Below are 16,975 nucleotides of genomic sequence, written 5' to 3' on the forward strand. Positions count from 1 at the left end.
TTGAGGGACAAGCAACAGGATATGACTGAGCTCACTATGAATGTGCCCAAGGCAAGAAAGATACTGCATGCTTACACTTATTAAGAGTATCAGAACTTGTCTGGCTAGGCTTAAAAAGGCCCTTGTGGTTGTTAGCCTAGTAAACACTTACAAACCTATGAACTGGTTTTGGATGTATTTTGCTATCACACAGAATAATGCAGATATTTAAAGATAAGATAAATCGCTTTAATTAACTATGCACTTGGTATCATTTGAGAAGGAGCCATTATGTGTCAACTTGGGACAAGATGGCTGGCAAGCCTTCTTGCTATACCAGGGATGATCTGCACCTTGGTAACTCTGCTGTCTGACTAAAGTTATTGCTGCTCTATATTGCCTTTCTTTTTGACAGTGTCCATCTGCTGGACATTTCAACCTAGTAAATTCTAACTTGACACACATTAATGTGGCTCTACTCAACACTAACAGCCTGAAAGAAATGCCCAAACTTGAGGCTGTCCTGCAACTCAGACACATTCATATATGTAGTTAAAGAGAAACAGTTTCAAAACTACCTCTATTGCTGGGTTAAAAGCCTATCAACAGACCGACTGGCAACTGTGTGGGAGTATCAGTATTTGTCAAGGATGCCATCACCTCACTAAAGATTAATAAGGACAATAAAATTCAACTCCTAGATGTGCAAATCACCCTAAACAAGACTAATTACTAGATAGCTTGATATCTTAACACCTTCTCTGAAATCCCCATTAAATCCAGCACCTTTCCAATGGGGGACTTCAGTTGTCCATCAGAAAAATGACCAATGGACAGTGCCACTGGCTGGCATGCCCCAAACTTCCTTGACATAACTAATGCCATTCCCATTTGTACAATTGGTTAATAAACCAGAAGTAATGTAGTGTTACAGAAGCAACTCAAAATATAACACTATGGACCAGATTCCAAAAGGATCCACCACAAAAGTTAAAAACAACATAATTTATGGAGTGCTTTCATCCTTGCACAAACAGGACTTCATCAGAATATCAACAACTGGCAGACCTAACCCTTATATAAACTCATCATGGATCCTAATTAATTGGAACATGATTATTTAAAGGCAAACCACCACCACTAGTACTAAAAAATGCATATCATAAAAAACTGCATATAAAAATGTAAACATTATAAATAAAAAGCAGATAGAAAAAAATATTGTAAACATAATCTTGTATGCTACAATTTAGCCAATCTCATCAATAATACAGGCTGAATGGAAATGTGATCATTAATGCCAGGAAAACTTGTTGCTTGCAACCTAAGTTGCCACCTCAGTTCTTTATTTTCTAAGCAAACCTTCATGTCACCATCACGATAATTAGGTATAATTTGCTCCAGGACAGCAAATCTAAATTTATTGTAAAACCGATAGGACATAGAGAGTTTAACTGCACATCTTCCTTTAACAATGAAAGGAAGTTGAGAATTAATACCCAACAATGTTTGGAGCTAATACACAATCATACTGTCCACCCTGACCAAAAGGAAATAGCTGATTTCCTAGCCAACAAATTTAGTGCAAATGTTATTCCAGCCACAGTTATTGATGCTCAAAGATTCATAGGCAAGTATTAAGTATCCACCCACAGTTACTGATGCTCAAAGATTCACATGCAAGTGTGACAACCCACCACTGTATCAATAATCAAGGAGCCTCAATCCTCACCACTCTCACCTGTGGGAGGACATTCACTGGTAGGATGACAGGTACACACAGGTACACACACAGTAGTATAAGATGCAGCTCTCTGCAGCAAGTGCAATTTCCCTTAAGAGCACACAGAGACAATAGTCAGTCCAGGGCTGGTTTCTCCCTCTTCCTCCAGATCCCCACTAAGACTACCCACTTGCACAGCTACAGAGTTGAGATCTCAGCTGAGTGACCAAGCCAAGACTTCCAGTACCCTGTCTATCGAACCAATGCTTCTTGTCCCTGCCCAAGCAGCTGACACATACTCTTTGAGGTATGATTTACAGAAACACACACACACACACACACACACACACACACACACACACACACACACACACACACACACACACACACACACATAACTGGGAAAGGCTGGCACAGGTTTACTAGCTGTGCCCCCTACTGCCCAGACTATAAGGCAGTTTCCACTGCCAACAGTCACTCCTTATCAGCTATTTTAAGGCCCTTAACAAAGGGTGTCCAATCTTACTGTGAAATATTAATACTAAGACAAATGATAGTTTGACCAAGAGCAAGGCTATTAGGGGTGGCCCACACAGTGTCACCAAATAAATATGCAAGTACTCTCAAAACTTAAATATCTCTACACAGATCAGCCACAATGAATGGTTTAAATATATTTAATAATAAATAATGAACAAGACAATACTAAATATATATATATATATATATATATATATATATATATATATATATATATATATATATATATATTCACACTGCAGTACAGGCTCACACAAATAAAGGAAAACAAAAATTAAACTAAGCTTTACTATATACCTGACTGAATCTCAGAGAGTTACTATACTACAGCAACTTACTTAATTAGGGCAAAGCAGATGTGGCGAATGGTTCTTTTTGTTGTTGTCAAGTCCAAGACAGAATGCAGAATGTTCTGTCTCACTAACAGATTTTTCAAAATAATATCTAAAATATTACTGCTGGGATAGTTTGCAGAATTATATCATCTTTAGTCATCTGACTTCTAGTTCCCTGGTAAAACCCCCATTGCCGAGCTAGGCAGTATTTAGCATCTACCTGTAAAAATATACAGACAAGAGCTTTTGCTCAGATCTTTGGCAGATGCTACAAGGCATAAAACAATTACATTCCTCCACATTTCAAGACTAGCAATTAGTTCACCCTAAAGACAAAAAGTCTACTGTTGTTACATAATGTGTGTATTTTATGTAATCATTCCTACAGCATTCCTGCATCTATAGAAGGTGTGACCATAGTACAACATTTACAGTTATCTTTTTTTAGTGATTCAGTGACACTATATGCAAAGTCAGAGCTTATACAGGTCATTTTAAAGTATGCTTTATTGTTCATCCTAATGCAACTGTATATTTCTAAATCATTGATCTAAAGCTCCATAAGCAAAGCAATGACTTTCAACTTCTCCCTTTAAGGCTCGCCACTGCAGATCACGAGTCCGCAGATTGATTGGCAGTGGAGTTTTTATGGTGCCTAGTTGCCAGCTCGGCACACAGCCTTAACAGAAGGTACACACACACACCTACCTGCTTGTCTCTAAACCTCACTCAACTGCAGGGAAGACATGCAGACTCCGCACAGAAGGCATTCCAGCCGAGAATCAAACTGGAGAACCTCTTGCTGTGAGGCGATAATGCTAGCTGCTCCACCTCTGAGGCAATCTAAGCCCCTGTAAATGCATCCAAATCAGCTATAAGTCTTATATGTATAGGTAGGGAGTTCCAGGGTCTATATTACATCACCGAACGCTTACAAAAGTGAACGGTGATTAATCGACCCTATGTAAGCGAAAGCTTACAATATCAAACTGTCAGAACAGCGATTTTTTTCCAAGGAAAAAAAATTGCTGTTCCAACAAAAAAAAAAAAACACTTTATAACATTACATTAACTGGGGGGGGGGCTTCACCCCCCCTACTTAAATATACCAACTCCGAGACCACACTACAGTGCTGAAAATTGCAAAGTACCAAAGCGGCCAAGCAAATTCTTTCCCAGGGAAAGAATTCACTTACATGCTGCTTCGATATTTTGCCATTTCAGTCTTTTATGTTCGACCAAGATGCATTCAAAAGAATGCATCTTTGGTTTTCTAATAGGAATCCGAGTTCCACAGCCTCTCTGCTCTATGCTGCAAAACAGAGCTTTTCAATGATGAGCTGCTAGTGGGTAAGCTAACCATAAAATTGTTGTTCCTTGTGTTGGCACTATGAAATACAAACTCAGTACACAGTGTTGCTGCCTGAGCTTTGTCATATAGGTTCATAGGTTGGTGCTGGGCTATCTGCCCGAAGGCATATATTAGCCCAGCCATGTTGTGCGGTATTCACCACCCCTTTAGTAGTCCTCTAGACCCTTGTACTAGCAGCTAGTACCCTTGGCCCATATCTAGTAGTGCTGTTGGTGCGATCCCCGGTGTGAACTTTCTGTTACCCATCCACTCATCAAGGTTCCTCTTGAAGAGTGATAGCGAGGGGATCTGTCTTATATAAGCATATGGAACTTAACATCTGAGTAATCTGCTACCTATCAAAAAGAAGCAATGATGTTTGAGTATCTCACAGCAGGATAAATAACAAAGACCTCCCTACATGCCATGTGACGGACTTCTAAATTTACTTAAGATTATTCAAAGACTCTCAGGTCCCAAAAAGAGCCATAATTCTCTATTATTGGCGGAATGCTAGATGTATAAAGCCTTTGCCCCTAATGGAAAAGCATAAGATATTTTAATAGGCCAGTGACATTTACTAATTATCAGTTTGAGATACTCATCAAATTTCAGTGTAGAGTCAATCAGTGTACCCAAATCCTTAACCATGCTTGTATATTGGTGTATGTAGCTATCCAGTGCTTACATGAGGTCACTTGATCCACAGTGAATCACCATGTACCTTCTTTTGTTAAACCCCATGCCCCTGTTCATAGGTTCATAGGTTTTCTGCCCTAAGGCATTTATAAGCCTAGCCAGAGTGTGTTTGGCTTTCGCCACCCATTTTAAATTAATTTTGCTATGCCCTTTTTCGAGGTTAGTATACTGTGCCTCTGTCTAACAGTGACACAGAAGTGATACCCGGGGTAAACCTATGATCCCCCATCCACTCATCAAGATTCTTCTTGAAGAGAGTCAATGAGGGTCTCTGCCTAACCTGGACTGGGACTTTATTCCAGAGTGAAGGGAGCCTCTGGGTTATGAATCTGTCCCTCCAGCATGTCCTATTTATTTCAATGCTGAGGTTCAAGTCTCTCAAGCATGTAGCTCGATGGGATTTGGATTTTCTGAGGAGCAGCATGTCCATTAATTCTGGGTTGGACATGGCTTTATACGTCAGGCACAGATCGCATCTGAGCTGGTGATATGCCACTGAGTAGAGCTGGAGTTTCTTTAACCGGGCAGCATATGGCATCTGTTTGAGCCCTTTGATCCTCTTGGTGAGGTACTTTTGGGGTCTTTCCAGTTGCTGCAGGTGTCTGGTAAGGTACATCCCAAAAGGGGCATTGTACTCAATTATGGGCCTGATGAGGGATGAGTAAAGATTCACGATGACCTCCCCTGATCTAGATGTGAATCCCTTCATGATTAGGTGGGCTATATAAAATGTTTTTCTAACCACTTTGGCCAAGTGGTTGTCAAATGAGAGATTGCTATCAACTTGGGTCCCCAGGTCCCTAATTACTTCTTCCATACTTAATGGATTACCACCTATGTGGTAATTTGTGGGCACTTTGTTTTTGCCAAAGTGGATGACTATACACTTTTTGGTGTTTAGCTTGAGGCCATGGCTCTGGCACCAGTTGTCTGTTTCTATGAGGCCCTTTTGGAGGATGCTTGTGTCGGCTGGAGAGTCGATTATAGCACCCAGTTTGCAGTCATCTGCGAACTTGGTCAGCCACAGTCCTTCCATGTTGGCCTGTACCTCCGAGAAATATATACCGAACAGGAGAGGTCCCAGGACTGAGCCTTGTGGGATGCCACTTGTAACTGGTTTGGAGTCTGACATGGCTCCAGCAATTCTAACCATGTGGGTTCTGTCCTTGAGCCAGTTTGCAACCCATCTAGTGACATAGGGGTTTATATTTAAGCTGGTGAGCTTATCTATAATGCCCGAGTGGGGTATTGTATCGAAGGCTTTTGCGAGGTCCAGGTAGGCTGTGTGGACCACCTTCCCTTCATCAATGGCCTTGGTGACTGTTTCAAATAAATCGACCAGGTTTAAGAGGCAGGATCTGCCCTTAACAAAGCCGAACTGGGTAGGATCCAGTGTCTGTAGGTCCCCAATATCTTTTTTTATGAGGTCCATGATGATCCTTTCCATAGCTTTGCAGACCAAGCTAGTCAGGCTTATGGGGCAATAGTTTCCAGGATCCGTTGAAGCACCACCTTTGTGAAGAGGGACCACTGTTGCTGTATGACACTCTTTGGGTACATATCCTGTAGTAAGGCTGAGAGTGAACAGTAGTTTTATGTTTGGGTTTAGCTCTTCTTGGAGTTCATGTAGGGCGCAGCCCGAGACACCGTCTGGTCCCATTGATGCTGTGTTTTTTTGCTTTGGAGAGTGCGGCACTTACTTGAGCATCTGAGATGTCAGGGGGGCAGCACTTTGCTGGGATAGATATTTGCCCTTTTGGTGGGGAGGGGGGGGTTGCACTGAACCTGTCAGCTAGGATGTTGGCAATGTCTGTGGGTTCGGTGTATTTCTGTCATTTTGGACTAATTCTGAGCATATCTGGGAATTCTCACCCAGGTTCCTAACATAACTAAAGAAAGCCTTGTGATTATCCTTAGTGTCCTGTGCAATTTTTCTCTCAAAGCTGGCCTTAGACGATTTTATGAGTGCCCGTAGTTTTTTGCTAACAATGATCAGAGATGCCTTCCCTTTTTGGGATTTTGCTCTATCATGTAGTAGCTTCCTCCTTCTATTGTATAGTTTGTTTATGGCTGGGGTCCACCAGACAGGACGTCTGCCTTTGGAGGATTGGGTCTTGGTTTTATTTGGGATTGCATGATCCATGCATTCCTGAAAGTGTTCATAGAATGCGTTTATAAAGGATTCTGCGGTCTGGGCTTTATTTTCCACAGGCCCGGGGGCTTTGAAGGATTCCACCTCGGTTTTGAGGAGTGTGAAATTTGCTTTAGAGAAGTTTTCACTGTGGATTTCTGGGCAGGGGGTGGGGTCGGGATGTGAATATCCAGTGAGATTAGTTTATGGTCTAATGTTACCAGTGAGGTATACACTTCTGGTCTGGAGCATAGAGTCCCCATGTTGGTGATGTTGAGGTCTAGTATGTTTTCCCCTCTTGTGGGAGTGGTAACAAGTTGTTCCATAGCATTTGAGTTTATAAATTCTAGGAACCTTTGAGCTAGGGTGTTAGAGCTAGAGTAATGCTCCCAGTCTATGTTTGGGTAGTTGAAGTCGCCCAATATAATGGTGTTTGGGGAGACCTTCATATTTTCCAGTGTTCTCAGGAAGGCCGAGTGGGGTTCCTGGGTTTGGGAGGGTGGTCTGTAGCAGGCTATAAACTGGAAGGCAGTTTTACCCACTGTTAGTTGCACATGGATAGTCTCTGATGCTTCGTGCTGTGCCACCAACCTGGAGGTGTGGGTATCTTTGACGAATATTGATACTCCCCCTCCTTTTCTGGTTCGGTCAAAGTTTTGGGGCCGAAAAGCATGGTATGAGGTATAACCTGGTAGTGCTGGGGTGCTCTCGGGAGCCTTGAACCAGGTTTCTGTTACTGCACAGATATCAATGTTCTCCATGCTAAGGAGAGTTTTGAGTGCATGCATCATGAGGTTTAGACTTCTGGCATTGAGTAGCATTACTCTTAGTTTCTTATCCCTTGTGGTACCTATGGAGGTTGGTTTGTCTTTTGAACCTTGCCTAAAAAAGGCACTATGGGGGTAGCAAGAGCCTTTGCCAATATCCGAAAGCCCAGGGGTGACAGGTGCAAGTCGTCCCTAGCGAAGCATCGTGGCTTGTCGAGCATGTCATCCCAGGCTGACAGGCATTGGATCCCCTTTGAATGACACCAATACTTAAGCCAATTGTTGAAATTGATCATCTTGTCTTCATATTGTGGCATCATTCTTGGTGAGGGTAAGATGCTACTCAAGGTCAGGGTCATACCAGCCTGGGCCACATGCTCAGAGAGCTCCTCTATATCTCTTTTCATGTAGTCCAGGGAGGTACGTCTCAGGTTATTTACACCAGCATGGACAATGACTGAGTCATAGTTGTACTTGCCTTGGAGTGACCTGAGTGCTTGTGTTATGTGGCGGATCCTAGCACCCGACAGGCAGCTCACTGTGACCTTCTCCTTGTTCAGCCTGGTGAGCGGGACGTCAGTGTGCCTGACGATAGAGTCACCTATTGCAAGTGTATCAGGTGCGTTGTTTAGCCTTAAGGGCTGTGACTGTTCAGCACACTGGCTTTGTGAGCTATGTGTTGCACGTGTTTTGTTTTGGGGTAGCGGTTGCTTGGGTGTCTGCTTTGGAGGTCTCTGCTGCTTAGGCAGATTTTTATTTAGAGCCTCCGAGTATGTTTTTGTGTGTTTATGTGTTTGGTTTGCTGTCGTGGTAGGTCTATGTGAGACTGGAATTGTAGTGAATGTGGTTTCCTTCTCCTCCTGACAGGTTTTGCCAATACTGAGTTGAGAGAGCTTAGCCTCCAGTTTGGCTATATGGTTGCATCTCTCACATGTGTTGGAATTTGTTGGGAGGAGGAGAGGGTTGTCTGTGTATATGAGGCAGTTGTAACATTGCCTCAAGATTCCTAGATTCACCAGCTGGACCGGAGAGGAGATTGACAACTGACCTTTGGACATGCTAGAATAGTATTGGGAATTCCTTTATAATTAAAAAAAAAGGGCCAATGGGGAACAAGGTACTCAAGGGGAGTTTGTGAGGGTGTAGTGCTTTTTAATTTTTTAGTGCTGACTTATATAATTGCTTTAGTGAGCAAGTGCCAGGTAACTTAAATGCAATGTGTTACAGGTAACTTAAATGCAAAAATGACAAACAGTAACTTTCTTTCAAGTTAAACAAGGAAATAAGTACAGTAAGCAATGCAGATGTCACTTAGGGATCCACAGAAGCGCTGAAAAGCCGTGTTTTAGGTGGAATTAGCATTTCAGGGAAATAACAAACATACAAACAAAGCTAGATTCAGCAGGCATGGATCTAGTCTATGCTACAGCAGACAAGGTGTACCAATTTCAGTAAGAAACAGTTCAAATATGCAGGCACTATAAGCCTTTAGCCAGAAATTCCCAGCTCAGAAGGGCAGAGTCCAGCCTCTCCTCCCACAAGAGTGCAGACCACGAACCTTCTTAATGTAAAATAACTGGCCTGAAGCCCAAGTGCTTAAACCAGAACTAATACACTTTCAGAATAACATACACTGAACCCTCAATCAGCAGTTCCCAACTTAGAAGGATGTAAGCTACCTGTCCTGCCATCACAGTGCAGGCCACAAACCTTCCTAATGTAAAACAACTGGTCTGAGCCCAAGTGCTTAATCCAAAAGACTTAGAATGATAGCTACACTTTAATCAAGTTACTACCAAGCAGTAATAAATACAATTGAATACTCTAAAAAATGCCTGGATTAGTGCTCAAGTTATACAAACAAAGCTAGATTCAGCAGGCCTGGATCTAGTCTATGCTACAGCAAACAAGGTGTACCAATTTAGTAAGAAACAGTTCAAATATGCAGGCACTATAAGCCTTTAACCAGAAATTCCCAGCTCAGAAGGGCAGAGTCCAGCCTCTCCTCCCACAAGAGTGCAGACCACGAACCTTCTTAATGTATAATAACTGGCCTGAAGCCCAAGTGCTTAAACCAGAACTAATACACTTTTAGAATAACAGACACTGAGCCCTCAATGAGCAGTTCCCAACTTAGAAGGATGTAAGCTACCTGTCCTGTCACCACAGTGCAGGCCACAAACCTTCCTAATGTAAAGCAACTGGTCTGAGCCCAAGTGCTTAATCCAAAAGACTTAGAATGATAACTACACTTTAATCAAGTTACTACCAAGCAGTAATAAATACAATTGAATACTTTAAAGAATGCCTGGATTAGTGCTCAAGTTATACAAACAAAGCTAGATTCAGCAGGTCTGGATCTAGTCTATGCTACAGCAAACAAGGTGTACCAATTTAGTAAGAAGCAATTCAAATATGCAGGCACTATAAGCCTTTAACCAGAAATTCCCAGCTCAGAAGGGCAGAGTCCAGCCTCTCCTCCCACAAGAGAACAGACCACGAACCCTCTTATTGTAAAATAACTGGCCTGAAGCCCAAGTGCTTAAACCAGAATGAATACACTTTTAGAATAACAAACACTGAGCCCTCAATCAGCAGTTCCCAACTTAGAAGGATGTAAGCTACCTGTCCTGCCACTACAGTGCAGAGCACAAACCTTCTTAATGTAAAACAACTGGTCTGAAGCCCAAGTGCTTAAACTAAAAGGCTTAGAGTGAGTTACACCAAGCAGTAATAAATACAATTGAGTACTTTTAAGATGACGCAAAAGCAAAATAAAGTAGGAAGAAACACAAATACAGTAAAAGCAAATACATTTTTTTTTTTTTTGAGTGAGCAAATGAGATGGGCCCAGGAGGAGTATCCAAGTGCAAATTTACAAGAGGGGCGGGCAGTTTCAAAGCCACCAAGATTATCACCAACACAAAAACAGGGAGGGTGGGCAGGAACCTACTGAAAAACAGACTCACAGCTTCCAGCTAGATATTCCTCAATGCAACACAAACAAATTACTTTAAAAAGTGCAGATAAAAGTTACTTAGCTTCATTTATGCGTTCAAGTTGATAGCATGCAGGTCTTAACCGGCCAAAGCTCACAGTTTAAACAGAAGATAATTCACTGTACCACTTGCTAAGACAGAAACTGAATAACAATGAAGGAAACTACCCCTACCTATCACTGGCTATGCAGGTTTTAACAAGCCTTAACTGAAAATACCACATATACTACTGAAAAACAGAGTCACAGCTTCCAGCTAGATATTCCTCAATGCAACACAAACAAATTACTTTAAAAAGTGCAGATAAAAGTTACTTAGCTTCACTTATGCATTCAAGTTGATAGCATGCAGGTCTTAACCGGCCAAAGCTCACAGTTTAAACAGAAGATAATTCACTGTACCACTTGTATAAGACAGAAACTGAGTAACAATGAAGGAAACTACCCTCACCTATCACTGGCTATGCAGGTTTTTAACAAGCCTTAACTGAAAATACCACATGTACTACTGAAAAACAGAGTCACAACTTCCAGCTAGATATTCCTCAATGCAACACAAACAAATTACTTTAAAAAGTGCAGATAAAAGTTACTTAGCTTCACTTATGCGTTCAAGTTGATAGCATGCAGGTCTTCACCGGCCAAAGCTCACAGTTTAATTATTCATGCAGTGCTGCTATCTAAATTACTACTAATAGAATGATGAATCTGTTTTAATGTGGCCAGCATATTTGCTGAACCACACATTTTCTGATACTAGGCAGGCCGACATCAACAAGTCAGAAATTAAGGGAACCAAAACATCCTTGAGGAATACCTTTACCAACAGACTTGTGCTTTGAATAACAATCTTTAATTATAATTCTACACTTCTCATTTAGCAGCCAGTTGTTAACCCACCTAATCACGGATCTACTTTAAATTCTCAAAAGGCCAAAACATTGAGTTGCAAAATGGCAAGATGGAAATGATAAAAGTTTACATTTATGAACATCCAGATCGTCATACGTTTTTGCTGCAAAAAAAGTCAGTTAGCCAGTGTGGTGAACTTTGCCCTTTTCTCCACTGTAATGCAATCTTGGAGTTGGAATATTTAGTTGGGTGTGGGAGGGCACAACCCCCCTCATGGGGGGAAGGGGGGTGAAGGCCCCCACTTGGGTGGGTTTTATTTGCTTTGGTTTGTTTTTTTTTTAAGTTTTGTTGGCTGATTGTTTACTTACCAGGGGAAAATTTACAATGATCAAGACATTCGTGAATATAAACTTTTGTTGTTTCCATCTTGCTGTTTTGCAACTCGATGTTATGGCAATTTGTTATTTTGACATAGATCCCCTCATCATATATGGGCTCTTTCTGGTCTTACACATGATGTCAATAAAAACTGCATGTGAGAATGAGTTGAATACTTTTGCAAACTATAGTTATACAACATCGACAATCGAACAAAAATCAATGGAATTTATGTTATTCTAAGGCAAAAGGATAAATATATGGTGAACTATATCAGAAACCAAAGTATTAACAAAAATAAAAAAAACAACATAGACGTGTTCACACTGAGATATTTATTATAAAAACATACAAATGCAAAGCTTTTGTGATATACTCTTCATCAGTGCTCAACATACAAATTAAAACATATATCTATTTATATTAAAACTGAATTACTCATATGACACAGCTCTCCAATAGACATGAATACATACAAATTACAAACACAAAATTACTTGATCATTGATACTGCATCTGTTTTTAAATTAAAACAGGTTTAATACTAATTGCACTATTCAAACATGGAAAAACATGTGCTTCAAATCTTAAGATCCAGTTATATTCACACATCACTAAAAAGTTGCTTATATCACCCCCTCTAATATTTCTGTATATTACATCAATAACTGTAAATTGAAAATTATGCAAAGAATCAGTATCTGACACATGTTTAGCTAGTACACTTGTCCAAACATTCCTGAGTATGTCGGACTTATGCTCAGTGATATGATCTGTAAATGGCTTATCATCTATCAAAAATTTCAAATCAGGCATGATGGTCAGAATACTAAAATTCTTCTGAATAATTTTCTTAACTCGATTTAGTTCTTCTATTAAATGTGGTCACATATCTAATTTTACCCTTGTTGATTGACCATTGCTCACTAATATCTAAAGGACAGCCTACAGATTTACTGAAAAAAGGGCTTGGCGATTCCAGTTCTAGCACTCAATGCCTCATTCATTATTTCATCTACTATTATTTCATTACACCCTCTTTCTTTAAATCTTTAAAATTCTGACAACAATGCCTGAATTGAAATCTTTGATAGATGATAAGCCAAGTTTTAGTTACAGGAATTGTAAAAACTTAAAAAGAAAATTATGTTATAAAGATTTTCAAATAGGGAACACTGGTAGGATAAACAGGAAAGCATGAGATTTTTCCATGCTATGGATGCAGCTGTTGTAGGGATTTATTAATGACAATATTTTTACACATCCATCAACAAAAAAGATACATTATTTTAAATGTTATGCCACCTGTAGCACTGCCTGTGTTGTTTATTTAGCTATGTGCTGTAAGTGCTCATGTTTTTATGTTGGTATTTAGCCAGAAATTTAAAGATCTTATCACTGAGCAAAAGTCCGAAATATGCAAGCACATTCAGACAAATTCACTACCTAAACATGTGTCAGGTACTGATTCTTTGCATAATTTTAGATTTAGAGTTATTGATACAGAAATATTAGTGGGGGTGATATAAACATTTTAGAGATGTGTGAATATAACTGGATCTTAAGATTTGAAGCAGATGTTTTTTCCAGATTTGAATAGTGCAATTAGTATTAAACCTGTTTTAATTAAAAAACAGATTTCGTGATTTGTATGTATTCATTTCTGTTGGATAGCTGTGTCATGTGACTAATTAAGTTTTAATATAAATAGGTGTATGTTTTAATTGGTGTGTTGGGCACTGATGAAGGGTATATCCCGAAAATATGTTTTTATAATAAATTCCTGAGCTTGAATATGTCTGTCAGTTTTTATTTTTATTTATGTTATTCTCACAGAAACGAATTAGATTAGAAATATAGGAATGCCTGGTTACAAAGCCATATTGGTAGATGTCAGAACTAAACTCAAACTTGGATTTGAGAGACAAACATGTAGCACTCTCAAAACATTTCACAGTTATACAAGTAAGGCTAGACAGACTAGGATGGCATTTTTGTATGGGGATGATAACTGCCTCTTTCCAGATGGGTGGAATGTAGCCTTCTGATAGAGACCTCTGAAACAAGCAGGTTAAGCCTAGCAATAGTACTATTCCCTTCAAAACAACAACAAAAAGAAAACAGATTAGGCCATCAGGGCCAGCTGCAAAGTTAGACTTGATTAATAATGCCCTTCTTATATCAACATCCTTTATTACTGAGTAAAAATCATTGTGGACAACTGGCTTGGGATTAATAGAATTGCTAACATCCAATCCATCAAAGAACCCTTTGGGAAAAATATTACTGACAGACATAAACCGTTGTATCATATAGTCATATAGCTTAATCCAGGTCCTCTGTATAGTCAAAGTATGAAAGATTCCCAATTATATGAGTTTATACTGGAATTGATTGCAACAAAACTGTAGAGATAGAACTTCATGGTTTCCTCAGAGTTGCAAGTATAATGTGCTGGCAGAAACTTCATAAAATGCACAAAGATGATAAGATCTTCCCAGCTGAGGTTCTGTGTGACAAGACAAAGGGGGGAATTCAATAAAGCTTACACAGAGTGATTCTCTATGTAGGCATAGTGACACAGCCTCAACATGGAACATGGCCGCCGACCAATCCAGTAAACAGGGCGGAGGGGTATGCACGAGTGTGTGGACAGAGACATGTCCGCAGACTGCAAATCACCTCATAAGCTGGTGAAATCCATGCACATGAGATTGATTTGTGATACAATAAGTTGGTTTAAGAAATGTACGCAGATAGAAACCGTGTACCAGACTGTAAAATTTAAACAGAGGCTGTAAAAGCCCCAAAAAAGGGTGGATATGGCACTGTAGGCATGCAAATGGCCAAACTTATGGCCAGTGAGTCCAGAAAGCAATGCAAATCATTAAAAAATATATATATTTTTTTAATACGTATATTACGTTTGCGGGGCAAGTAGTGATGCTCAAACATGCCATTATGGCAAAAAAAAAAAAATTTTAAAAGTGCATAAAAGTGAAAATTAGACATTTGCAAAAATATTGCATTATAGTGCCCAGGATGCAGAATCTTACAATGGCAGGTGTCAGTGGTTGCTATGGAAGTAGGCCCTGGAGTAGTGAAGTATCCAGGGTATACTCAATTAGCTGTAGGTGAATGAGCTGGGATTGCTGAGTAGCAAAAAGAGCGACAGTGTCCGGAGATACAACCCATGGTAGGGCTAGAAATGTGTAAGTAGTAGTGGAACAGGTAGCTGACGTCAAAAGGGGGTGTGTCATGCTATGATTAAGCAGATTGGAGCTTAGCGGCATGCATTTGCACTCAGCTAAGCACAGCTAAACAGGGGTGTGCGTCTGATGCTGCTGAGCTGTGTTTAGCCCTGTGGTATGTGTTTTAGCTGGTTTAAGAAATGCTGAGCATGACCGTGTTTGGGGGAGTGTAAAACTGCTGAGCACTGTTTACACTAGTGCCTCTGGTTTGTGCTGCACACCTCACTGCTTAGCAGTGAAATAATTAGAAAAAAAAATAAAAAAAGAAAAGAAAATAGTCCGGGAAAGACAATCGGGTAGAAATGACTGAAAAGCTCTGTTCAACAGACACTGACCCACTCAAACCCCCAATGATACACCTATCAGGTGGAATGCAGCATAATGAGCCAATCACACAGGCTGCATCTGCAGCACACCACTATAAAGTATGCATACAACCTACAATCTGATTTTCCCCACGTACTCTGCACCATTGGAGTACACACTTGGGAATTTTATCTGACAAAATGCTAAGGGCTGCTCTGCTACATCTGTATGCGCTTGAGGCTGAGGTCAGTGATAATGCTGATGCTGACAATAGGCCGAGACTGAGATGGAGAAGAGTGTTCAGCCACAGAGTAACCTTCCAGGGGCTACATGATCTGGAGTTTGTAGAGCACTACATGGTGGACAGGGACATACTACAAGAACTCACCGAGCTCTGCCACTCTCAACTCAGGCCAACAGAGGGTAACCCATCCCAGTAGAAACAAAGGTATGTGTAGCCCTTAGAAAATTAGCTAAAGGTACTTTTCAAAGACCAACTATGGACATAATGGAGGTCTCACAGGCATCTGCATCCAGGATACTCCACCTGGTCCTGGATGTCATACAAGCACATGCCAATGAGCACATTTATTTACCCCGCACTCCTGAGGACAGGGTCAGCAATATGCATCTCTTCCACCATGTAGCACACTGCCCTGAGGTACTGGGTACTATAGGCTGCACTCAGGTGCACATTAAAGCATCACCCTGTGAGGACGGTAGGGTCTACATCAACTGCAAGAGGTATCACTCCATCAACTGCCAGGCCGTGTGCAATGCCCAGGCCATTATCATGAATGTGTGTGCTGGCAGCCCTGACAGCTATCATGACTCCCACATCTGGCACATCTCACAAGTGTACCAGACATTTGCAGGGGGGATATCCCATATGGCCATCTACTGGTAGATGCTGGCTATGCACTGTAACCGTGGATGATGACACCCATCAGAAATGCACACACACCTATGGAAGAACACCATAATGAGGCCCACAAACTAGGAGCATCACAGAGCATGAGTTTGGGCTGCTCAAGTCATGGTTCCACTGCCTCGATATATCTGGTGTATCCCTGCAGTACTCTCCAGCCACATGTGCACATATGCTCATAATATATGTCATGCTACACAGTATGATCCTGTGGAAACAGCTGCTGCAGGAACATCACAGGGAAGGGAAACACAGCTCCCCATCAGTGCCAAGGCCCCCACAGCCACAGGTGGACTCGGAAGAACCCCCTGAGCCTGTCCTTGTAAGCAGATGTAGGTGTGCCCAGTATGCCCTAGCCTTGGCAAAGAGACCACGCATAACACATGCACTGACAACCTAGGGTCCTAGAGACTGACACCTCACTCTGACTCACATACATAGTAAAAATAATGCCAGCCACACCACACAACCTTTACCTTACCATGTATTGGCTGTGTCCTGTGTGCATCAGACAGAGACAGCCCTGAAGCACTATTATGTAAACTGAATGAGGCACATGGTAAGTCACACTTCTGTACAACAAATGAATGGGTGGTAGACTGTGGTAGCATATGTATGGACTTGCCACATGTATGCAAGGGAATACAGTGGACTACCAGGATAGCTGCAGACTACTGATAGCTGTGTGGGACAACAAGAACTCTCTGTCAATACTGGCCGACCCATAACAAATCATG

This window comes from Protopterus annectens, chromosome 9.part0, assembly GCF_019279795.1.
Source record: "Protopterus annectens isolate FY-2018-M chromosome 9.part0, PAN1.0, whole genome shotgun sequence".
Classification (NCBI taxonomy): Eukaryota; Metazoa; Chordata; order Ceratodontiformes; family Protopteridae; genus Protopterus; species Protopterus annectens.